Source organism: Coptis chinensis, chromosome 6 (genome assembly GCF_015680905.1).
Source record: "Coptis chinensis isolate HL-2020 chromosome 6, ASM1568090v1, whole genome shotgun sequence".
Classification (NCBI taxonomy): domain Eukaryota; kingdom Viridiplantae; phylum Streptophyta; class Magnoliopsida; order Ranunculales; family Ranunculaceae; genus Coptis; species Coptis chinensis.
The window spans coordinates 67,566,598-67,593,379 of record NC_141461.1 but is presented as its reverse complement, the minus strand read 5'-3'; the positions used below and the strand labels follow the sequence as shown (position 1 = coordinate 67,593,379).

At 38.5% G+C, this 26,782-nt stretch overlaps 1 long non-coding RNA gene and 2 pseudogenes across 1 annotated transcript; all 3 read right to left on the bottom strand.

Moving 5' to 3' along the window:
• Positions 1-8,098: 8,098 nt before the first annotated feature.
• LOC147494072 (putative alpha,alpha-trehalose-phosphate synthase [UDP-forming] 7 pseudogene) lies at positions 8,099-9,148 on the bottom strand (annotated as a pseudogene).
• Positions 9,149-13,520: 4,372 nt separating this feature from the next.
• Positions 13,521-14,209, bottom strand: LOC147494071 (uncharacterized). The gene is made up of 2 exons (XR_015198254.1): positions 13,957-14,209; positions 13,521-13,811 (listed from the first exon to the last, which is right to left on the bottom strand). It is a non-coding gene; the product is annotated as an uncharacterized LOC147494071 (long non-coding RNA).
• Positions 14,210-16,004: 1,795 nt separating this feature from the next.
• On the bottom strand, positions 16,005-19,541 carry LOC147494070 (glyceraldehyde-3-phosphate dehydrogenase 2, cytosolic-like; annotated as a pseudogene).
• Positions 19,542-26,782: the final 7,241 nt, after the last annotated feature.

The window sequence follows — 26,782 nt, the reverse complement described above, 5'->3', positions numbered from 1 at the left end:
TTTGGAAAGTGACTTTTAATAGAGGAACCTTGGAGGGTGACTGTGAATGTAAGAATTTTCAGTTCGAAGGATTACTTTGTGCTCACATTTTAAAGCTTTTTCAGCGTTATGACATTGAAGAGATTCCAGATCATTTTATTTTGAAAAGGTGGATGCAAAAGGCAAACACATATAGAGCGGTGTTTGATGGTGGACTAGTGGCCGATCATGAAGACCATGAGCCTTTAAGAGTTGCCCATTGTATTAAAGTTGCTACTCAATTAGCTTATGATGCATCGATTAGTGTTGAGACATATGCATATTTTATTCAGAAGATGAGTGAAATGTCTATTGGAGTTTCGGAGCTCAAGGAAACTATCAGCAAAACAGATACAATGAATAATGAAGCACCTCCAATTGAAGAGTCGTCTATAGTTGATACCTCACAGGTAATTTATTTAGTTTGTTGTTTATCTTTACAATGATAAAAATCTTATTTTATTTTAACTCTTAAATCTTCCTTTCAACTCTTGGTTTTAAATCCCAACATTTCTCAAACGAAGGGGAGGAAGAAGAAAGCGGAGAGAATGAAAGGCCCCAGGGAGGAAGCCTTAGAGAATTCAGGAAGAATGTGTAAAAGTTGTAATAAGGTTGCTAAGCACGACTCCAGAAATTGTTTAGAAAAATTAAAAAATAAGAGTGTGGAATGAGATGCTTGTCGAGTGTGGAAGGACTGTTGGGTTCTTACACTATTGTTTTTTTTTTTTGGGTGTTTTTTTTTTTTTTTTTTTTTTTTTTTTTTTTTTCCTGAATTGTTTGAATTTTAAATTGACTATCCAGTTTTTTGGGAGCTTACAGTGTGGAAGGACCGTCATTTTAAACATGCCTCCACGAACACGAGGAGGACCAAACACCCAAACCCAAAAAAGAAAATGTAACGAAGTGCCACCAATTCCCATTGTTGATGAACCCAATGAAGAAATCGCAAAATCAACAACTCAGTGGACTATGAACACTTAATGTTCATACTCTTGTTGGACTATGAACATTCAGTGTTCATACTCCTAGTGGACTATGAACACTGAATGTTCATACTCTTGTTAGACTATAAACATTCAGTGTTCATAGTTGATGCAATACAGTTTGCCAATGATGTCAATGAAGTTGGCATATGATGTGTATGTCAATGAAGTTGACATACGTCAATGAACTGGAAAAGCGGGTAATAAAGTCGGAAAGACATGGATGTGCCCATATTTGATTGGAAATGTCAAAACAAGCATAACCCACAATTGCTGTGGGCACCACCCTCTCGGGCCCTAAATCCATCGTTTAGGCCTTCAAAATCACGTTTTTGCCGTTTTAGGAAAATTTTGTTTTTGCTATATCTTTTGATAGGAGAGTCCGTTTTCGATTTGGTCAGTTGGGTTAATTCTATTTTGATTAGTAGTTTCTTAATATGTGGTTATCCCAAAACTTTCCATTTTTGGAAAATTTCGAGTTTTGTGGAAATTAGGGTATTTCGCCTATATAAAGGCTAGTAGTTTGTATTAAAGTTTTCAGTTTTGGTTTTGAGTTAATCATATTAAGAGTTACCACAATTGGACTATGAACAGTGATATTAAGAGTTAATCATATTATGAGCTATGAACATTCTTTGTTCATATCACAATTGGACTATGAACAGTGATTGTTCATAGTTCGGTAGTTATGAACACTCATTGTTCATAGCTAGGTAGCTATGAACAATGAGTGTTCATAGTCCATATTGTACGTACTATGAACAATCATTGTTCATAGTCCAATTGTAGTATGCACAAAGAATATTCATAGCTCATGACTATGAACATTGATTGTTCATAGTACGTACAATATGCACTATGAACACTCACTGTTCATAGTCCAATTGTGATATGGACAAAAAATGTTCATAGCTCATGACTGTGGTATGAACAAAGAAGGATTAATTTGAGATACCCCCTTGTTTTGTAGTGAGAGGAGTGATTTTTCCCGATAATAATATCATCTTTATTTTTGTTTTGGTCAACGGTTGAGATTAGATCATCTAATTTATTTTAGATCGACGGTCGAGATTAGATCTAACCATTTTGGTAGTCTTCCACACGTGTACAACTTATACATTGTCGTATATAAACTTTTTCTATTATATAGTGTTGTACACAGCTTATACAGTGAGGTATGAACATTGATTGTTCATACCCCAAATAGGTATGAACAATGAATGTTCATATGAACAATGAGTGTTCATAGCTCATATTGGGGTATGAACATTGATTGTTCATACCCCAAATAAGAGAGGGTACAATGGTCATTTGACTTTCTATTCACAAAAAAAAATAGATCCACAAAAAAACCACAACCTCATTCTTCTTCCTCACAAAAGCCATCTCTGCACAAAACTTCATAGTTGGGTGTGTGGCAATGTAATTGTTTTATGCTGGTTAAACGTAACAATTTGCAAGAGCAGCAAGTTACAACAATGATAAAATATATGTTGATTCAGTTGAAACTTTGATTGACTCAACATTGTTGCACCAAAGTGAACAAATTAAGATTTCCAGACAACAAGCAAGGAAATAATAGATTATAAAATCTTCAAACACATAAGAACAAGACTCTTTTCTATTAACTATGAACTGAAATTTGCAGAAACACCCCATACATCAAAACCTTATACTAAGAAAACAACACCCCTTCAAAAGCTCATAAAACTAATGTTTGCCCTCTCTACAATTGCCTTTGTTAGCAACAGTAGACATAATGGACTTGTTACACTTCCTTCTTCGCAGGTGCTAGATACTAGCTTGACGTCTTGGGATATCCATGTGTTTTGCAATTGCATATACTGATATACCACACAAACAATTAATCGAACATCTTGTGCACACAGACGACAACCACCCCACTGATGTGTTTTTGTTCAATGTAAATCAAGCCAACCCATACTTTATCAAATAACAAAGATGCAAGGAAATTTCAGTGTGACTCTGACCTTGCCTCATTTTGTGTGTGAGATGGTATATGTAGGGATGTCCATTCTGCCCGAAACCCGCCCGAAACCCGAAAAAAACCCGCACAGAACCATGCCTGAGCCCGACAAAATCCGAACCCGAACCCAGACCGAAATACATAGGGCCGGATTTGGTCACACTATTTAAACCCAGACCGACCCGAACCTAACTCGATAATTTGGCCCTAAACCCGTTAAAAGGGTTAAAAAGCCCGAAACTATATCCGGGCCGAACCCGAACCAAAACCGGTTATAGAGGGTAAAAATGCCCGACCAAAACCCAAACCCGAACCAGACCATAATTCCTAACAGCTCTAAATTTCATTTATTATCTATTTATCTTCAACAAACTTTGGTCTTTTGCTCATTACTATTTACTTTTGGTCTTCAAGACAAATTACTTTTAACCGTACCCTTACTACTCTTCTCCCTCTTCCCTTCAACAACTCCCCAAGAACAAGACAACCCAATCACATGTTCTTGATCAAGAGATTGGTGGGTTTGATGGTGCTGCTAAGTTTGCATTCACTCAAAAAATTTGCAGCACCTCCTCAAATATCTCTTTCTAAATGTGGTCACCAAGGCTGAACAAATCAACAGGTCGGATTCACACCACCACAAGAAGTCGAAACTCCCAGAAAGCCATCAATCTTATTGTCAAATCAACAGGTTGGATTCACACCACCACAAGAAGCTAAAACTCCCAAAAAGCCATCAATCTTATTGAGTTATTGTCTTGGAATTGCTTGCCTTGTTTGGTCTACTTTTGTCTTCTTCTACTTTTCAAAAAATGCAATCATGTGTGCTTTGAATCTTTGATGACTGTTGGATGGTTTTACGATGTTAAAGTTAAACAGGTCAAATCCAATAAAAGAAGATGGCTTTTGATTAATTGGATGAAAAAGAGGTTTTTCTTGAGATCTTGAGATCTAATAGCTGAAAATGACGTTCCTGATGAAGAGATCTAATATTCTTTTATTTCATATATTTCGGGTTTTATCATACCCGAAACCCGAACCCGAGCCCGACGGGTACCCGAAATATAGGGTTAGGGTAGGGTTTGGTCACATGTATCCAACAAATACCCGAACCCAAACTCAACCCGTTCAAAACCAGAAAAATTGGGTTCGGGCCGGGTCGGGTGCCCGTTTGGACATCCCTAGGTATATGGATGATGTAGATAGATGATGGTTGTTGAACAAAATAGAAGCGTATCAAAACCTAATTATCCCTCAATAAGTAAATGATGAGTAGGGTATCGTTCCACATTTAAGTGTATGTTATGTGAAGGACAGGATTGGAAAGGGGGTTTGAGGGATTAAAAACTATGATTGTAGAAATTTTAGATTCTAATGCTAAACTAAACTAAACTAAATTAAACTAAACTAAACTATTGAGAATTTATAAGAGAGGGAATTCAAGATATTAGAATCCACCAATACTTTTGATCTATGACCTTCTGCTTCATGGTTGTTCTCACAAGTAGACTACAATTAGGCAATCGAGCGAGTGCCGATGCCCTCTTGGATGAAACATCGTTAACGAATAACTCTACTTAAGGTTGTTCCTATGTTCATGTTACTAGTATCTTTTTTCCTTTTATGTGAGCTTGGGTAGCTATTCAATGAATCACCATCTAAGGCAAACACAAGGAATACTTCTCTTACTCTAAATATTACACAACTAGAAGAAAAGTAGAGAATAATAGTATAATATTCAATTATAATAAATAAAACCCTATTCTAGCATTATATTCAATTGCAATAAATAAAAGCATGTCACTAACAAATATTCAATTGCAATAAATAAAACCTTAAACTAGCATGATATTCGATTGCAATAAATAAAAACCTTAATCTATACTTCCATCCCCTGGTCTGGACAATATAACTAATAACTAAAAACATAAAGAACTAACCTGATTGAAGAACACCATGAACCAGAAGAATCAACGAACCCTAAGCACCAGCTTCATCTTCTCCCTTGAAGGAGAAGATTAGCCTTCCATAAAGAAGGAAGAACACGAAGAATGAGAAGATGAAGAGTTGAAAACATAAGACTAGAAAGACTAATTTATTAAGACTCAGCTAGTTAAAACCGATCTTTTATTATTAATCTCTCTCTGCCTCAAGTTCTGGAGACAAGAGTATAAGTGAATTGGCAAATTACATGAGGCATTTAGGTCCTCTATTTATAGAGGTTATAATGAGCTCTAGAAGCATTCCAAACCATCATTTGTTTCCTAATACAAATAGACTTCTTTCAGAGTCCAACTTCGTCTCCAAAACTAAGAAGGAATTGGCTACAGTGTCGATTCATGTGTCTGGACTCACTATTCATGCGTTTCAGACTCAAGCAATTCGTCTGGACGCTCGATCCATGCGTCCCAGACGCGTAAGCCTATTTTGTCTCTTCTGCTATATCCTTTTACCCTCTTTTGCGGGCTTTGGTCCAAGCAACAAATCATTTGGCCTTGGGCTTCCAAATAGGCTTTAAAATAGGTCTAAGTCACATCTTTAATAGCTCCAATTCCTTGGCTTTCTCCATGATTGTCCACGGGCTTCCCATGTGATTCTTAATGCTTCGAATTGCTCTGTTTTATCCCTTTTTCTCTAATATTCCACAAAACTCTCTCTTTGACCTGTAGAATCATAAAACATAACTTACAAACACTATTAGTCCACTAAGATGGCTAAACAAGAGGCATAATCGAGGGTTAAATTGTACTTTTTGAGCACTTATCAGACTCGTGTGTGTTTTTTATTATTATTTTTTTGTGCTTGAAATTTTGTGAGCTTCTTCAATGGAAGAGCAACAGTTCAACAAGTTGAAGGAGAGACTGAGAGAGAATAAAGGGGAATCAGTCCTATTTCTTTTGTTAGCTGTTATAAATGGAACTGAAGTTACTTTTCTACCCCCGGTCATTTCCTTTGTTAAATGGGTGTAAGATCTGGTTGTTGGATGAGGTAGAATCTAATAGAAGTGGGGAGCTGTTAAGATAGGCTGTCAACTGAAGCTGTCAAGGTAGCCAGCCCCATATATATATATATACAGGTTGGCTCTCTGACGGACCATCCGTTTACAGATTCTTAGAAAAAATAAGAACTCACGTGTGAAAAGTTTTGAAAACAAAACAAATTGAGAAACATTAAATAGGTGGGCCCTAAAAGGTTGTCTCTCTTTGGTCTCTAGTCTCTTTTCATCAGACCACTCTGTCTCTCTTCTCTCATCTTTTTCGTCTTCCCAATTTTGTATCCCCCTTTTCTCTCTCGTCGGTTCATGTATATTTTACAGGATTGGGGTTTGATGATCAAGTTAATATTTGTCAATCACAACAATTGGTTAATGCTGAAATCTATAATAAATCACGGCGATAATTGAAGAGCTTGAGAAATAGAGGCTTATAGGCAACAAATTATCAAAACAATATTGAAACTTCTATGTCCCTTTTTGATTTCATCAAAGCATCTTCTCCTCAATTATCACAAATGGAAACTCACGTATTAGAGTCTAATGGCAACTTAATAAGATAAAAGATCTTTAAATTTGGATATCGTACTAGGATGATTTGAGTGTTATTAGGAATACAAAAAAAAAAAAAAAAAAAAAAAAAAACAAAGAGAGATATGCGAACTCTTGATATCATTTTAATGGAAAAATTGCTCTCTGTCATTCTATTAATGGTTTATGTCTTACCAATGAGGATCTGAGGTCTTACCCATTCTATCCTCACAATTGATTGCTACAATTAATTCAAAAGTTATTAGCTCTCTTGATATATAGCTTTCTCTTTTATCGAACAAAAATAAATTATGGCAATTATTGACTGAGAGAATTACGATAAGAGATAATACGAGAGCAAGACGAATAGAAGAGAGAAAGTATTTGAGGTTCTTAAATATTAACTATTAACTACGGTAGGGTACCCACTTTTCTACTAAATGGGTGACTTTCCATTTTTCTCTCTCAAGTCCGTTTACGTACGTCTGTCTGCCGATCTTAGAAATACATACTTATTTTAAGTTAAAATAAGTACTTAAGTAAAACTTCACTTAGACAATGAATTCAAACATAATATTTTGTAGATATAATATATTCACCATAAAGATTATTTCCACAAAATTTCAGATCATTTGGAAACTTCTAATCTAGATAAAATATAATTGCAAAATCTCGACATTTCTGAACCATTAGATTTCTTTTTAAAGATTTGCATCTCATTTCATGCTGACAAGTTATAGAATATGTTCTTTTGCTCTTTAACAAGGTTGTAAAGAGCGGCAAGCAGAAGGAGGGTGCAGGAGACTGCCTAGTGCTGCCTTATAGTTAGGGTTTTTTTCTCGAGTCAACAAGAACAATACTCGCTAACCTATATTTGTTTGAAACAAAAGATGACATTTTATTTGTAAGCAAACTCTCAAAGTAAACATACTCTTCAAGTAACAATTCTCTAAAACTAAACAGTCAAATATGCCTCCTCTTTATAGGCCAAGCCTATTTATACATGGGTTTCCTTGCTAGTCAAGGAATGATCTCGGACTACGAAATAACCTCTAATCATTATCTTCATAGGTGTCTCTCTGTATATGAATTTCTAGTGATATTTAAAGTTTTTATGCAAGTTATTGAGGAGAGGCCCTATGGGTGCACTTGGCTATGCGAGGTTAAAACCATCTCTGATGAAAATAGCCGAATCTGCTGATGGAGGGGCGTGTGCTAGTCTGCTAGACCGCCAGTTGGAGGGGCGCCTACTTGTGTGCAAACCGTTGAAAAAGTCAACAAAAAAGTGAGGCCAGCTTTGCGAACAAGTTTCCTTTCGAACAATTTCCCATCACCTAGAATTGGTTTTTCGGGCTTTTTTGTCAAATTGGTAGCAAAAGTAGTTGTTTTGCAACCAACAAGAGACACTCTTATTAGCGTGCAAGTGGAAGTGTGTAACAATACACTTCCTTTCCTCGTTTCTCGGTTGAAAATTAAAGGGTTATTTAGAGATTGGTCCTACTTATTTAAGGGTATTTAGGAATAGGTCCTAAAATTATCGATTATTAGGTTTTAATCATACTTCTATTGACACGTTCTCTCCGTGTCCTACATGAAGCTCCGAGACCAGTAAGCCACATCATGGGTACTAACATACCTATAATGCTGCTCATGTCGCAACTGTTTCTCTGCTTCAGCCATTGAGATTGCCTCATTCAATGCCTCCAACTCAACATTCCAAGGATTAATCCGAATAGTGCCACTAAGTGAAGGAGAACATCCAATGAACTCAGATACTACTAACATACTCTTTTTGGGAAGATTCAAATCTGAACTAGATTCAGAACCAGATACACCCTGTCGACACACAATGTATTCATAAGGAGTAAGATTCATCCCTTCCCTCACAGCTGTAACAACAACACATTCAGCAATGGCGTAGAAAGCCATTCTTTCACTTATCGAGACAGGCCTATCAGAAAGACTATCGGTTCATAACTAGGTTGTCCAAATTGTTCGTTGATCCTCTCTTGGTGGCTTGTATCTCAGCCTGTATTGCATGAAGGTCTCGTCCTCTTCCTCTAGCGGGATTTTCAATCTGAACCGATCTGACCCTCCCCCCGCCAGTTTAGGTAATCGCTTTAAAGCATATGCTCCATTGCCAATAACTTCAAATTAATTCCTTTGAAGATATCCATGTCATCCACACCAAGCAACACTGTTTCCCTTCAAATTGTTGTTTAAGCTCTTCTACCCTCCACTCCTTATCACGGAGACTCAATACAGATTCAATCGACCCATGTGAACCCCAACTGGCATGATCTTGATCCCAACCATTCTTCCGCAGTATTCTAATCCGATATAACCTTTCTTTGACTGATACTCCAAATCCAACATTCGACTGCAACAAGAAAGGAAATGTCGTGCATAATCAAAAGTGTAGAAACCAATCAAATATGAATTCAAAAGTGCCTTGAGAATCTCCTCTCTGACAGGAAGAGTCCGATATATCTCAGACGAAGGAAACGGGCTGTGCAAGAAGAACCCCATTCTCAATCGAAGAAACCGCCTCCTCAAGAATGTGGGCAGTACCATAAAATGATCAAGGGTAGTTTGGCCAATTTGATAAAAAATGAAAAATATATTATTATAAAATGGGTTGACCACGGCCGAGACGACTCAAAGTCAATCGATAGAAGTAGGACTAAAACCTAATAATCGATAATTTTAAGACCTATCCATAAATACTCCTAAATAAGTAGGACCAATTCCTAAATAACTTAAAATTAAATAGGGATTTGACTACTAAAATATGGCAGGTGAACTTATATCCATTTTCATAGTCATAGTTGTCATTTTTCCATAAAATCATAATTGACAAAAGTTAGTGGCAAAGTCCACAATTAGATCTTATTAATTATTAGAGCCCTTCACTCTAACACACATTAGTTACATAACCAGCAAAAAATTAAGATAATCATGAATAGTATTAGAAAAATTGTAAAAACAGCAACTCGCCTATGCACAACTGTTAAGTCTAAACTTTATATAAACATTTGCATCTCATTTCTAACTATCAAAATTAGTCAAACTTTAAAAAGAAAGTTTCCTCGACCAAACGAGTTTGTTCTATGCTAGACCAATGTCTTTAGGCCTTAATTCATATGAAATATTGGTATGTGGCTTGAGCATAATCCCCATGAGGAACTAACCCTCCAATGTGTATTCGTGATAACCAAAGTAACTAGAAAAATTATGAGTATCCAATTGTAAAGAGGTGTGGGTTTTGTGTCTACAACCTGATGTTGAGTTTGGTAAGGAATGACTGCATTTTTTCTTTGGACAAGAGTTGCCTACATATCAAGTTTATTGGGTCAACTTGAATCAAGCCTTACGTAGTTCATCTCTCTACTTAAAGATATTTGAGCCAACTTTCCTTATTTACTCCAGATCGTTGTTAAGTGTAGATCCATATTTTGTGTTATCTTGATAATTCGTCATTATTTCTGATGTTACAAAATAAATGTCTCATTGATTGGTGCGTTGATTGAGTTTCAGGACCACGTTGGATTATTTGCTTCCATATATGGTTGTGCTTGATATTTGGGATGACCTGAGTTTGGATCATTGTCATGTCCTGGTGATGTGGTACGAGCTGGTGATGTACGAACTCTGAAGATACGACCTGGATTGTGAACACGTGTGCTGTAGTGATATGTTTGAGAACGGAGAATACTTACACAACCCCCTTTATTTTATTTATTTTTTGGACAGCTGTCGTGTGAAAAGAAAAAAATAAAATAAAGCTTTTAACACGTGTCGCACTTGATTTTGTTTGAACGGTTGGGAAAATGTGCGGGAACTATTGGATCTGATCCATAGGCCCAAAATCGCAGTGGTTTGTAAGCAAGGTTATAATTACGTTTTGGGGAAGACAAAACGTTTTGTCTGTTTTTAAGATTTGTGCAGCTAAAGAGTTTTTGCGTGCAAATATTCTTCATTTCTTCATTCTATCAACAAAGGAAGACAAAGCAAAGCGAAAGAAAAACACAAAACCTTTCCAACCTTTCTTCTTCAGGTGCATCTCTTTTGAACTTTAAAATTTTAATATACTGTTTCTTTTGCTTTTGTAATATCGATTACTAGTGATAGTTTGAGTGGGGAAGTGGAATTGGATCAGTGGAGAGAGAGAACAGTGAGTGATGGAGATGATGGCGTTAAGGCACGTAGTGAGGTGAGGCGACATCGTCCTCTTCATTGGAGACGATAACTGAAGTGGCAGTGTCTAGGTTAGTGTTGGATAATTTTGGGGACTTGAGAAGGAGTTTGGGATTGATAGCCTCGATCTGATGATATACAACCTGAGTGGTGAGAAGAACATTTTTTGTTTAGATTATGTGCCTCGAGATGGTGGGGTTGTAATTACTTATGACCAACTGAAAGCGTGGTTGAGGTTGTCGTTCTCACGTCTGACCTTGGACATTCTGAACTTTTGTAGGAAGGCACCTTTACAATTTGTGGGTAATAGTTGGAGGGTGTTGCATGTTCTGGATCTGTTGAGACAGAGGGGTTACAATATTTTTTTGTTTGACGTACTAAAACATTTTACTGTGAAGATTTCTTCTGCTATGAACTTTGGTTTCCAAGTGATGCGGGGTAAATCACCGGTGATTGTTGGTGTGAGTAAGGAGGAATGGAGGCATAGGCTTCTGTTGATTGTGGGGAGTTATTGTCATCCTGGATATGAATTGGAGAATCGTTGTGTGAGGACTAATAGTTGGTCATTATCTGTGTGGGTCGTTTTCATGTGTGGGTCGTTTTCATGTGTGGGTCGTTTTCATGTGTAGATTATTTGTTTGTGTAGGTCATTTATTTGTGTATGCCGTTTGTTTTAGTTACGAGTTGATATAATTACATTCTGACATTTGTTTGTTTTACAGAGATCGTAATTCGTGGTCATACTTCTATGGAGGCTATTGAAGAGTTTGTGAGGCTGAGTTAGGAAGAAAAAATGTCCTTGTTGGAGGAGGTTGCACACTACTTCAAGAGACGAGGTGGTGCGAAGATCAATAGAAAGAAAGCTGAGCAGAAGAAGAGGGCTCGAAAGCTAGTACTTGATATCTCTAATTCTAGCTCGGATACTGAGATGGAGAGAGAGGACCAAAGGAGAGCACCTATTTTTGGAGTGGGAACTGTTGGAGGAGGCTCTGGTAGCTATCCTATGTTTAGACAAGCCATGGAGGGTGAAGGTGATAAGGCTGGCCATGGAGGTGGGAGTGCTAGGGGAGGTGGTGATGGTCCCGCTCCCTTTCATAGGCCTCAGCTGAAGAGGCGAGCTAAGGTCGGTGAGGTTGAGGGGGCGAAGAGGACCCGAACTAAGTCTGAGGAACGACTTGCTATGGTGGAAGGTCGTTCTTCATTAGGTCGGGCTCCTTTGAAGAAAATGAACTTGAAGGAGCTGGCTGTTGATGTGGGTGTGGCAAATGCCCGGGCAATAAGAAGGCTAGTGAGACTGAGCCAGTAGCCCAAAAGTCTAAGGGGTCGGGGAGTGCGGCCCTAGGTGACAAGGCTGGTGATTCCGTTCTGGACAGAATGGTCACCTACTACGACCCCGTGAGTGGGTTAACGCGGCTAGTGAAGAATAGGGATTGTAGTTTCAAGCCTTCACTAGTTGCGAATGGGCTGCTGGAAAGTATTGCCCTAGATGGTGATAGGCACCAACTGGAGATGGGGAAAGACTTGGAGGTGAACCTGAAAGACATGGATCACTCGCTGTGTTTTGTAAGTGTCATTTATATCTGAGTTTTTGTTTTGTGCTTTGTGATGTTGACTCTTGACTTACTTTGTTATCTTGTCAGGTCTTGGCGATATATAGGAAGCTAAGGGAGATGACAACTATCTTCAACCTGTACAAGAAGGAGCTGGAGGTTGCGAAGGAGGCTTATAACAAGCTGCTAGCTGTGCAAGAGGTTGAACGGGCTGAAGTGGTGGGGCTGAGGGCTCAGGTCAGGGATCTGGCTGGGAAAGTGGCTTTGTTGCAGTCGTCTCTTAATGCTTCAAGGGTGGAGGTAGCGCATTGGGTTGCTGAGAGCAAACAATTGCAGGTCGTTGCTGAACGAGCTCAGAATGAATACAACGACCTGGTCGATCTGGTAGAAAGTAGGGATGTCTACGTTCTAGTGGATGATTATATGGCACTAGAACGTAAGTACAAAACCCTCAAAAGGTCTGTTAAAAGTGGGGCTACAACAGTAACTGTGGAAAGTACTGTTGTAGATGCTAGTAGACAATCTGATCTACCAACCGACCTGGGTGCTGCTCTTGTTTCTTAGCCCACTGAAGATGCTGCCACAGACGTGATGAATGCAAGTGGTGATCCAACTAGTAGCTTTTTAGTGAAGAGGGTTGCCAACTAGACCCCTTGAATGTAGAGAATCTTCCTTGTGTCAATTGATCTTGTTCTTATTGTAATTTGTTTTGATGATGGATGAAGTGTTTGAACAATATTCTCTTTTGTTGTTGATACTGATACTTCTATTTTTTATGGGGATGCTGAGGTCGTTTTCCCAGGGTAACTTGGGGGCCTCCAGTGTCTAACCGAAATTGTATTAAGTAAAAATACACTACACCATAACAGGCTATTTGCAACGACAAAAAAGCGTTACAAATATAGCGTGGGTAAAGTGTTGGAAATTTTTGCAACGGTTAAAAAGCGTTGCAAATATAAATTTCCAACGCTTTTTAAGCGTTGCAATAATGATTTGCAACACTTTTTATAACTATTTTGTACACAAATTTAAAATATTTGCAACGGTTTTTTTTTATTTCACAAACGCTTTTTAAGCGTTGGTAATTTGTAACGGTTTTTAACCATTGCAAAGTTTATAGTTAATTTAAAAAAAATTAATTTAAAAATCATTTGTAACGGTTATGAACCGTTGCTAATGGGTTGTTGATAAAAAAAAATAATTTCTCATATTTTGTAGCGACTAGCTAAACCTACAAAAAGATGCCCCCTCTTGCACCATACACATAAATCATAAATTCTTATTTAAGCTAAATTTATCCTGTACACAATACATTTTCATACTATTTTACAAAGAAACCATAATATATATGGGAAAAAAAAATGATAAAGTACAAAACTAATCCAACCATATACATTCACAACTTTGAGCGATTTTCTAAACCTCACAAACTTATTGTTGAACTATCACCATAAAAAAAGTTTTCATACTATATGATCCTAAACAAGAGATAACAGCTTGCGTTGTGGAAAACCCTACGCCCATTTACTTCCACAAATGCTCCAAAAGAGATCCTAGCATTAAGATAAAATAGTTGACCAAGAAAAGATCATGAAGCGGATAATAAGGGGATCAAGACCAATTCAAACGCTTAAATCTTGATAATCTAAGGTATAGTGGATTGAGCTTAACAATAAAAGAAGGACTAGGGATTCTCACCTCTGCATCAAAACCCAAATGGAGATTCATGAAAGATTCACATTATCAAGCACGAACTTATCTCTCAGCAGCAAACGACATTGTTTGCCTGAATGCATGAAAATGCACTTTGACACTCCTACAAACAAACAAGTAAAGTTTTAGCTTAACAACAACACCAATAAGCAAACAATAACATTTCATTAATTACCTTGACTACTACTACTACTACTACTACTGAAATCCATTTCCTACCACTACTACCATACTACTACTACCACTCTTCCACTTTGCACCACCACCACCACCACCACCACCACCACTACTATCTTTAATTTTATCAAAAAAGCCTTGAACCATTATTGATTATCTCTCGGTGAAGAAGCGACATTGTTTGCACGAATGATGAAAATGCACTTTCACACTCCTACAAACAAACAAGAAGTTAACAATTCTCATCCAATAACATTTCATTAATTACCTTGATTTTCTCTAAAATCTTTAGCAAAATCCAATGCCACTATATCTTAATTGCCAAAACTTGAAGTCAACTACTACTACTACCACCACCACCACCACCACCACTAAATTAATACAAATCTATTCAAGAAACCTAAACATGTATAAGAATAGATGTCATAAAGTTAAAGGATGACTTCTTTAGACTATTCCACCACCACCACCACCACCACCACCACCACCACTACCACTTACCACTACCACTACCACCACCATTACCACCACCACCACCACCACCACCACCACTACCACCACTACTACTACTACCGGTACCACCACCACCACCACTATTACCACCACCACCCACCACCACCACTACTACTACTTACGACTACTACTACTAATACTACTACTACTACCACTACCCTACCACTACTACTACTATTTGTAGAACCACCACCACCACCACCACTTTCCATGAATGGAATTCTACTATGGAATTCCAATTTTATCAGCAAAAGCCTAAACACGTATAAGAATAGATGTCATAAGAGTAGTTAAAGCTTATGGATGACTTCTTTAGACTATTAATATTCTAAACTGCAGTCAGTTTATCTGTTCAAGGTTGTTATTATACCATATGCTAACAAACGACTCAATTTTACTTGAAATAAGGAAGTCCAAATTTACTGAATCAAGTAAGCTTCAATAACGCGTGAAGAAATGAGAGAACGGTTGTATCCCTTTGCATCAATAATTTCCAAATTGTTAATCTTGATGCCTATTTGCCAATAAGGAATACTGTTAGCGCCAGCAAAAAGTTCAAAATCAACACAAACAATGGAAAAACCACTGAAACTTAATTTTTATAATCATGTTGTACATGTGTTGCAACAAGCACACAACAAGAACACTAACAAACAGGTATATAGTTTTGAGAAAGAAACTTGGAACTACTCCAAGGTTAAAACCTTTGTGGCAGTATAATCCCATGAGCATGAGGGTGTTACTGATCAAGAGGGAGCTGATGCCGAACACGAGGGGTGCTCTTTGAGATTTCTAGTGTTGCTTGGGACATGAGAGGGGTTGCTGCGAAAGAACATGAGGGGGCTGCTGTGAATTTTAGCGCTGTGGTTGAGGATCAGGAGGATCTTGACCACGAGCATGAGGGCAGTGCTGATGCTGTCCATGAGGGATCTGTGGTACATGAGGGCACTGCTGTCCATGAGGATGTGGAGCGTAACCCGGCAGAGAAAGCTCCGGAGAAAGCTACGGAGAAGGCAGCGGTGAATTCCACTGCAGAGAAATCTCACCCAGAGTGTGCGACAACTGCAGCGTCTGAAGGGGAGTATAACACTGCAGAGAAACACTCTTCAGAGGGAGTCACTAAGTATTTAACTTTAGAGGGTGCGAATTCTACAGAGGGAGTTACTACTGAGCGTTTTCCCTCTGAAGTGCACACATTGGTAGCAAGCGAATTGCATGAAATCAGGAGGGCAAAGTCAGTAGTGGACCATGTTTTAAAACCGCGAGTAGCTTGTGAGGTGGATGCTACGGCACTGACAGATGGAGTTACTGCTAAGATTAACAATTCAACAGATCATAAGTAATTAAAAAAGTAATAGTTCAATTTCAAACAACTCACCTTTCAAAGCAAGAATTCTAGAATTAGGATTCATCAAAGCGGAATCAGCAGTAATAGGCCTTCTCAACGGCTGATTAAGCATACTCATATCAATAATAACAACACTATTCTGCGGTGATGTTTCTCGTACACATATATACTTATCTGATTCCATCGTTACATGTGTAAATGTAATGAATTGCGGATTGATTCCAATACTAGGCATATGGTAAAACATCACTGAAAATTATAGAAAATAGTATTTAGTATAAACAATATTTAGTTTTACTTTATTAAAACTTTATTTTTTGTTAAATGGTCATACAACATATGGTAAAACATCATTGAAAATTATAGAAAATATCAAGGTTTTAAAAACTAATCATTCATCTATAACCTACATTAAAGACCATCTAGGATCCCATACCGTACTGATGTAATTCAAAACCAAACCAAATGACATCATGTGATGTCAAAAGGAGTCAACATAAATGGCCAAACACTTCAACCACAAAAAGAATTGGGAAAGAAAAAGAACTGAAATGCTTTGTCCTATAACATTTTCACCAAATACTTCAGAAGCTTCATACTGTAATGATGGCATAACAAAAATAGGAACTTTTTAAAAAACAAAGATCAGTGCACTGAGAAACATATTAAGTTTCTCTTGGATAGAGTTCACTACAGCCACCTCAACACATATCCCATGCCTTCATAAAATTTGAAGAACAAATTTAGTTTTAAAAAAACAAGATTAACAAATGAAAATATAAGATAACATAAAACACGTGTATTAAAAATACTATGAAAATTTGTAGAGCACACAACCGAGAGCCACTTGGTTTGGACCAAAGAATTCAAAAAATTCAATGCAACCACATCTTAAAAACAATATTTTTATCAAAGGTTTGTTTGTTGGAGACTTCATGACAAAGCAAATGCCCCATTGGAAAAATTAACTAAACTTTGATTTTGAACAGACATTCCTTGAAAAGACACGAGCGTAACATCAACAACAATTCATACCTATTGTCACCAATGAAGTCCGTGGAAACCACATCATCTTGATGTACCCCAAGATTCCCTTCACTTACCCTCGGACTCCTCCACGAGCATTGCAGACTTGTAAGTTAGAATACCGCGGGGACTTGATTACAATTAGTAGTTGAACTTTCATTAAGATGATAAAACAATACACACAATCCTTACTTGATTGCAACTTTGATCCGATCATAGGAAGCCTTCTTCTCAAGTCTCACGGTGAGATCAACAACATTACATCAACGAAGAGGGAACTTCGGAAGGCCATTCCAAAGAGCTTTCCATTTAGTCTTGACAAAACTTTTCCTACAGCCTTCATTACCAGAGAAGACAATACAATTATAAATTATTAAAGCATCATTGGACAATGTAACAATACACGGTGAGATCAACAACAGAGACATCAACAGTAGGAACTCGGAAGGCCATTCCAGTGAGCTTTCCATTTAGTGCTGGCAAAACTTTTCCTACAGCCTTCATTACCGGAGAAAGACAATACAATTATAAATTATTAAAGCATCAATGGACAATGTAACAAGTAACAAAGAAAACAGAAAATAGTGCTATTCCATAAGGAACGAAACATGTTTTATTACCAAATATTGTAAACATTCTTGGGGATATGGAAGAGTAGTTCAACTAAATACCTTGGCGGCTCAAAGTGCTGCTTGGGGATGATGTTAAAGGATACACTCTTCCACCTCTCCAGTCCTTGCTTGATGGGCCATCAATAGTCTTTTGGGTAGCTAAATCAAAATATCATTTAGAAACATACAAATCAATCCCCAAAAAAAAAAAGAAACACATAACTGGAAACTAGCATCGGTGCCCTCAACTTACCAGTCATGGAGTGGGCCGATAGTCATTAGACCTTCCACAATTCCAAACCTATCATTGATAACCTATCATATTATAAAACATGTCACTAACAAAAGAAATCATTTTTTAACAAAGAGAGATCCCGAATTTCAGAAAATCTTAACACTATTGAAATATAAACAAACCTTGGCAAGGGAGCAAGGCGGTTGGTAGTGCAACTTGCGTTGGAGACAATGTTGATGTCCGACTTGTATTCATTCTCATTGACACTCGACAACAAACATGGGAGCATCTGCACTTGGGGCGAAATGACAACCTTCTTAGCACCACCACCTGTGCATTGACAACCCAACACATTTTAGAAAACAATATATATAATTAGTATGCAACCATAGTAGAGGCAAACAAGAAAGTCAATACATAAAAACTACACAACCAGGAATGAAATAAAGAAATCCACTTCATTTCAATCCTATCAATAGAATTTCTTCTAGGAATAAAATGAAATCAAATTCATTTCAATCTTATTAGTAGTATTTAAGTAGATATATATCCAACCAAACAAATTTTAATTACTTTTAAATATCATTATTCTACTATGAATTGTCACTTCGTTTGCATAGACTCAGATCACTGCACATACTAAGAAACAAACTACATAACAACCCCATTTTAGAATTAACCGACTATAACTATTTCATTTCAAAATAGTATCAATAAGAAAACTCTGTTTCGTGGACTATAATATAATAATCCCATTTTTATAAACATTTACAAACCACAGAACACAGATCCGTTAATATAAACAAGCATTAGAGGCTAGAACACGAAAGCAAACCTTCAAATGAGCAGCAGCTTTGTCCTTGGTGGTAAACACACCAGTCGATTCAACAACATATTCAGCTCCAATATCAGCCCATGGAATCTCATCAGGGTTCCTACCCAAACAATAAAATCCAAAACAATAAAATCACGCATGCATGCATGGACCTACAACCTAAAAAAAAGTGATTGGCTTCTCACCGAAGAGAATAGTCTTCTCATCCTTAACCTTAAGTTCATGATGTAGAGTTCCATCTTATTTAACCAGTAGATCAATAAAAACAAGTTTCTTTTGTCAAAAGCTCACTCATTTTCAAGTTTTAAGAAAAACTCACTATTTTCATTGCTAATGGAAATAGAAGAGGAAAAGGTGAGAAAGTAGTCACCTTAAAAAGCGCGATGGCAGACTTTCACACAAGATTTCAACGGTTATGACCGTGAAAAGCCACGTCGATGAGAGAGGGGAGGAGACCTAGTGTAGCGGCGGTGAGAGAGAGAGGAGAGAGACTAAAGTTATCTTTTATATTTCGACCGAAATAATAGAGCGCGATTTTTTTTGGTTTCCCTCTTTTGCAAAATTTTTGAAATTTTGATTTGTAACACTTCAAAACGATTTTTAAGCGTTGGAAATAAATTCATGAAATTCATCCGAATTAAAGCAACACTTAACAATATTACCAACGCTTATATAGCGTTGGCAACTTGCTAACGGTAAATAACCGTTGCAAAGCAAAAAAGGGTTGTGTTGCAAATATCCTATTATGGTGTAGTGATATTTAAATTACTTACTTGTTTTGAATGAGATTGTCTTTGAATTTTGTATGAATGTGATTGCTTCCATTGCTTTTTGATTTGTTATTTGACAACCTATGATGCATAGTAGAGTACTCTCCAACCCGTTGAACTTTGTTAAATCGTCTGATGCTTCTAGGTCGTAAGTGTTTGTGTACGACTTGATAGATGTGCGTAGTTGGCACCTAGGTTTCCTCGTGTCCTTAGGTGTGTGTATTGATTAAGTTGTTTCTTTTGGGGAACTTCTTATTGATTTTTGACTGATAATTAGCCTTTGAGTGGTAATTATAGTTGAGCCAAACTTAACCCTTTCAAAGGCCTTAAGTTGACTTGGGGTCCTTTTAGGGGTCCCTGGGATTGTATATGACTGATAATTGACCTTTGCGTGGCAATTACAGTTGAATCATGCTTAACCTTGGCATTAAGTTGATTTGTGGTCATTTTGGGGGACCATAGATTAGATTTGATTGATAATTAACCATTGTGTGGTAATTATAGTTGAGTCGTGCTTAACCCTGGCGTTGGTGTACGACCTGATAATTTGATGTCTCAAATTGGGTAGCGAGTGCAAGATGCGTGGTACTCATGTAATGCAAGGATAACATTTATATGCGAAATGCTGATGGAATTTTAATCAGATTGATTGATACATCTGAAGACAAATTACTGGTAAAAACGCTTAAGTAGAGCTGTATTCCAAGGTCGGGGAAACACATCACCGATTTGCATTTTGATAAAGTAAGCTCCATTTCCAACGACTTTATAATCTATGTATGGGCCTTCCCAAGTTGGGTCAAGCTTGGCTGGTGCTAAGGTCTTTTTGAGGACTAGGTCGCCAGCTTGGAAAGATCTTGGGATGATCTTCTTGTTGTAAGCTTGTTGGATGGTTTGGTGGTACCGAGCTAAGGATATTACAACAGTTTCCCATCGCTCCTCTAGGAGGTCGACTTCTTTGGTTAAGATGTTGTCATTTCCTCCTGATTCGACGATGTCAAAACATGTGGTTGTGATTGTAAGTTTTGATGGTATGACTGCTTCTGTTCCGAAGCAAAGCGTGAAAGGAGACTCGTTGGTACTGGCTCTGGTTGTTGTTTTGTATGCCCAGAAAATATTCTTAAGTTGTTCTGGCCAATGAATTTTCTTGCTTTCCAACTTCTTTTGGAGATTTTCTTTGATGGATTTGTTTGTGGCCTCTGCTTGGCCATTGCTTTGTGCATATCTAGGTATAGAAAATGCTTGAGTGATGCGCCATTTTTGTAGAAATGCCTTGACTTGTGTACTAGCAAATTGGGTTCCGTTGTCTATGATGAGGGTGTGAGGTAGACCAAATCTTGTGATAATATTGGTCCATATGAAGTTGATGATGTGGACTTCCTTGACTTGAACGAGTGGTATTGCTTCAACCCATTTGGTGAAGTAATCTATGGCTGCAAGGACGTATTTGAGTCATGTTTTCTTTTGTGGGATAAATGGTCCCATGATGTCTAGCCCCCACATATGGAAAGGCCAGGGGTTGACTATGTTGATCAACTCTCGTGCTGGACTTAGATAGTTGTGGCCAAATGTTTGATATTGGTGGCATTTGAGAACATACTTCTTTGCCTCGATGTGCATGCCTGACCGATAATACCCTTGGGCAATTGCTTTATGGGACAGAGATCTTGCTCCTGCATGGTTGCCACATTTGCCTTTGTAAATTTCGTCGAAGATGAGTTGGCCTTAGCGTGGAGTTATACACCTTAGGTGGGGTTTTCCTGCAGATTTACGGAACAATCGTTCGTTGATCATGGTGTATCTTGGGGCTCACAATTGTATGGCACGAGCATTTCTTGCCTCTGCTGGGAGCTCACCATGTAAGATAAATTTCAGGAATGGGCCTATCCACAATTGAGTGATCTCTTCTTTGGATGAGGGCTGAAAGTCCGTGAGGCTGTTGACGCTTTCTTGTTGGTAGGTGAGCCTCTCTAAGATGTCAATATAGACTGTGCTAGGACATGCATCTTGGGTTTTCGAGGCTAAGAAAGTCAGGCTGTCTTCATGTCTGTTATCCTCTCGGGGAATGTGTTCCAAAGAGAATGTTGTGAACGAGCTGATGATATCATTGACGACCTACGTGTACTTGGCTAAGTTTGCTCCGTTTGTCACATACTCTTTGGTGATCTGTTTGACGATTAGTTGTGAGTCACTATAAGCTTTGAGCTTTCAGACTTGTAGTTGTTGTGTCATGCGGAGGCCAATGATTAATGTTTTATATTCCGCTTCATTGTTGGATATTGCGAAATCGATCTTGATTGACTTTTGTAGTTGGGTTCCTTCTGGTGAAGTTAACACAACCCCCAGTCCACTATCGCTGTTGTTGCACGCTCCATCTACATAGAGGTGTCATATGTCTGGGGTGGTTGTTTGATGGACTGAAGTAATGGGCTTGGGTTCCCAGTTGACATCTTCGATGGGGAAGTTAGCAACGATTTGACCATTGTGAGATGTTCTAGGAAAAAAATTCGATGTGATGTTCTCCGAGTTCTTCAGCCCATTTGGCCATGCGGGCTGTTTTGTTGTTAGAACTCAAAATCTGCTTGATGGGTACATCTATTATGACCTTGATGCTATGAGCCTGGAAGTAAGGTCGAAACTTGCGAGCAGAGTATAACAAAGATAACATTATTTTCTCAATTTGCGAGTAATGCTTTTCTGAATCTGCCAATGTCTTGCTGGTGAAATAGACTGGTTTTTCGATTCCCTCTCTTTCACGAAAGAAGACTGAGCTGATGGCAAAGTTGGTAGTCGCAAGATAAAGCCCCAGTGTTTCTTTTTCATTTGGTTTGGACAGGACGGGCGGAGTTGATAGGTAAGCCTTCAGGTCGTTGAAAGCTTTGTGGCATTCGTCCGTCCATGTGAATGTTGCGTCTTTTTTAAGTATTTGCAGGAACGGTCTGCATTTGTCATATGCACATGAGATGAATCTGTTGAGGGCTGAAACCATGCCAGATAGCTTATGAATTTGTTGCTTGGAAGTTGGTTCTGGCATTTCAAGGAGATCTTGTATTTGTTCTGGGTTTGCTTCAATGCGTCTTTGTGAAATGAGGTATCCTAAGAATTTCCCTGAGGCTACCTCAAATACACATTTGCTGGGTTGAGTTTTATCTTGTTTTGGCGCAATCTTTCAAAGGCTTTTTGCAAGTGAGAAATGTGATCGTCAGCCTTTTCGCTTTTGATTACCATATCGTCTATGTAGACTTCTATAGTGTCACCCAACAAGTCTTTGAACATCTTTGTGACAAGTCTTTGGTAGGTTGCACCTGTGTTCTTTGAGCTTAATGGTAGGACGTTGTAGCAGAACATTCCTTGTTCGGTTATGAAGGACGTTTTATCCTGGTCTTCTTCTACAAGTGGTATCTGATTGTATCCACTATACGCGTCCATAAATGATAGAAGTTCATGTCCACACGTTTGATCTACTAGTATGTCAATTCTTGGTAGGGGGAAGCTATCCTTTGAGCAATACTTGTTGACGTTTGTGAAATCTATACAGAGTCGTACCTGGCTATTTTTCTTAGGAACGGCTACAATGTTAACTAACCAGGTCGGGTACTCGACTTCTCTGATGAATCTAACGTTTTTTAGCTTTTCTATCTCTTTATTGATGGCTTTTTGAAATTTGAGTGCTAGTTTCTTAGGTCGTTGTTTGATAGGCTTTACAGTTGGATCTACATTCGATTTGTGGCAAGCGACCTGAGAGTCGATTCCTGGCATATCAATATACGACCAAACAAAAACATCTTTTTGAGAGATAGAAAATTGACAAGTTGCTCCTTGAGCTTAGGGTCTAAATCAGCCCCTACATAAACAAATTTTGGGTCATTATTTGTGCCCAAATTGACTTTTTCTCCAGGTTCGATTTGTGCTTGTTTTTCCTTGAACTTGTTTGTTGCTGCTGCTGGAAGGCTGGAAGCTTGAGGATCTTGCGGCTTTGGGATGTCTTTGGTTTGGACGACCTGAGTTTTGGTCGTTGTTGTTATGCTGACTTGATTGCATCGATGAGCTTCTAGTTGGTTGCTTCTGAGCTCCATAATGCCTCAAGGTCTGGGGAACCGCAAGACTTGGTGTAAGCTTGATAGAACTACTTAGATCTTGTGAATCCACCTACGTCCTAAGATGGAAGTGTATGACGACTTGACATCGATCACACTGAAGCGTGTTGAGGTCTTGACCATGTCCGCTTTTTCTCCAATGGAGACTAGTAGGATAACGTCTCTAATGGCATCTGTGCGGTCTCCATTGAACCCGTAGAGTGGTGCATTTGACTCTATCATCACTGAGTATGACAGGTGCATATCCTTGTATGTTTGGTAGAAAAGGATGTCATAGGAGCTGCCTGGATCGATTAGGACCCGTTTGACTGTCCATCCGTTGATCTTGACGTGCACTACCAGGACATCATTATGGGATAGGCACACCTTGTCAAGATTTTCCTCGTTAAATGATATGGAGGTCGTAGATTGAGAGCTAGTATGAGTGATTACTTCAGCTTTGTAGGAGAGGTGATAGATTTCTTGCAGTGCTCCTACACGCATGCACTTTTCACAACCTAAGGTCTCGTTGTTGGAAGTGTCTGTAATCATGTGGATTACCTTTTCCTCCTCGTGATCGGAAGAGTGTTGTCTCCTAGAGATTTAGATCGTCGAGCTGTTCTGCTTTTGCTCCTTCTGTGAGCAGGTCGTTCATGGCTACGGCTCCTGCTTCTGTTGCGGTTGGCATTCAATTTATGCCTGAGGTCGCCTTCTGGTAGAAACTCTTTCAACTTTCCCTCTTTGAATAAGTCTTGGAGGTAGTGCTTAAGGCTCTAATATTCATCGGTGTCATGGTGGTGGAGTTTGTGGAAGTGGCAGTATGGACGTCCTGGTATTGCTATCACCTTGTTGATGTTTGGCTTGAAGTAAGGTGTTATATATATCTTCTTCAGGATATGGTTTGGCGTCCTGGAGAAGTTGGAGAATTCTCTTTTGGTGTACGAGGGCTTGTGGGAGTTGCTGCCCTTGTTGTTGTTGCCCGAGTACTGGTTGCTTTCTTTGGGTCCCCGCTTGTTGCTTATTGTGTGGACTTCTTTCCCTTTGCACTGGGCCATCTATTCTTCGTACTTCATGTACCTGTCGACTCTGTGGTACAGGTCGTCTAAGCGTTCTGGCTTGTTGTGCATGAGAGACCCTGCTAGGTCGGAGTTGTCTAGAAGAGCGTTGGTGAATACAGAAGTTGTAAAGCTGTCCTTGAGGCCTGGCTCCATTGATAGGAGTTCCTTTTTGAACCGTCCTAGGAAAGCGCATATAGTTTCGCTGTGTGCTTGCTTCAGCTATAACAAGGAGTCTAGGTCGGCTTGTTTCTTTCTGTTGTGGACGAACTCTGCTGCAAATGTCTCGGACAGCTTGTCGAAGTTGTTGATTGAATCAAGAGTGAGCGTGTAGAACCAGTTTAATGCTCCGTCCTTCAAGCTGGCTCACTTTAGGTAGTCATAGTCTAGAACGCTGTAAAGCGCTAGGATTTGGCTGAACCGAGCTATGTGTTAGCCTGGACACGAGCTACCATCGTACAACAGGAACTTTGGTTGGATAAAATCAGTGGGAGGCTGCTTGTCCCTGACTTCTGTGGTGAATGGTGACGCTTTGTATGACTGGAGCATCTTCTGAACGATCTAGGCTGCGCTGGCTTTTTTGCTTGTTTTGTCCAGTCGTTGGGTGAGGTCATCGAGGCGTTGATTAGTGGTTGTTGTGAGGGCTATGACCGCATTGTTGTCGATGGCATCTGGAGTCATATGTTGTTGGTGTTGGAAGTTGTTTGCTCGCGCATAGCTTGGTTCTCTTGCTGGAGCGTGATGAATGACTCGTGGAGGAACTTGACTTGATCTATTAGAGCTTGTAGTTGTGCTTCCATGGTGGTTTTCTATCCAGCTTCGTGGGCTTGAGAAAATAGTGTGGGTGTTTTCTCATGGAAACGAACCGGCAGACGGTGCCAATATAGAGGTGTGGGTTTTGTGTCTACGACTTGATGTTGAGTCTGGTAGGGAATGGCTACACTCTTTCTTTGGACAAGAGTTGCCTACGTATCAAGTTCCTCAGGTCAACTTGAATCAAGCCTTACGTAGTTCATCTCTCTCTACTTATAGATGTTTGAGCTGAATTTTCTTATTTGCTCCATGTTGTTGTCAAGTGTAGATCTATATTTTGTGTTATCTTGATGATTCGTTATTACTTCTGATGTTACAAAGTAAATGTATCCTTGATTGATGCGTTGACTGAGCTTCAGGATCGCGTTGGATCATTTGCTTCCATATATGGCTATGCTTGATATTTGGGACGACCTGAGTTTGGGTCGTTGTCACGTCCTGGTGGCGTGGTACGAGTTGGTGATGTACGAGCTGTGAAGATACGACCTGGATTGTAGACACGTGTGTTGTAGTGATATGTTTGAGAACAGAGGGTACTTACACCAATGAAAATTCTAATACTTGACAATTTGTTCTTCAAGTGTAACACTGTTCGAAAATTATGGGTGTTTATGCACTTGGTGTTGCTCCCTGCTATCTATCATTTATATTAGTTTGTCTGGTTAAGTTATAGGATTTTGGTTAGTGATTATAGTATACGAAATAGTGTAATTGAGTTAATTGATGACTTCTTTGATATATGATCATGATTATTGTTGATAATATATAGTCTCATTTAACTTTGAATTCTATATGTTTGATCAATATAATTTGTGCTTCTAGATTTTGGTCTCTAATTCCAGTTTTTTTTTTACAGCATTAAGTGTCTTGGCAAGATTGTAAACTTGTAAGTACTTCGCCCAAAGATAAATTTACAAATAAAACGCCTTGTCAAGTTACAAATAAAATGAAGGAATTTGAGTAAAGGTAATAAAACGACTTGTCAAGTTACAAATAAAATGAAGGAATTTGAGTAAAGGACCAAACTTTAACACCTCTGATAAACACCCTCGAATTTCCACTCACGATGTAATATTCTTCCAGTACTGCCTCCACTTACCATCACGACCAAGTGTTCCTATATCGCTTCAAAAAATGTTATAATTATTGTTCTTTGGTCGCCTCCAACATCTCATTATTTTCATACATATAATATAAAATGAAAAACATAATAACAAATAAGGATTCCAACACATTATATGATGTGAAGTTTTATCCTTGGAAGAAAGCTTTATAAAGAAAAACTAATTTGTTGTTATGACAAGATATGAGTTTCGCTAGAAAGGAAAAAGATATGAAATATGGCACACACT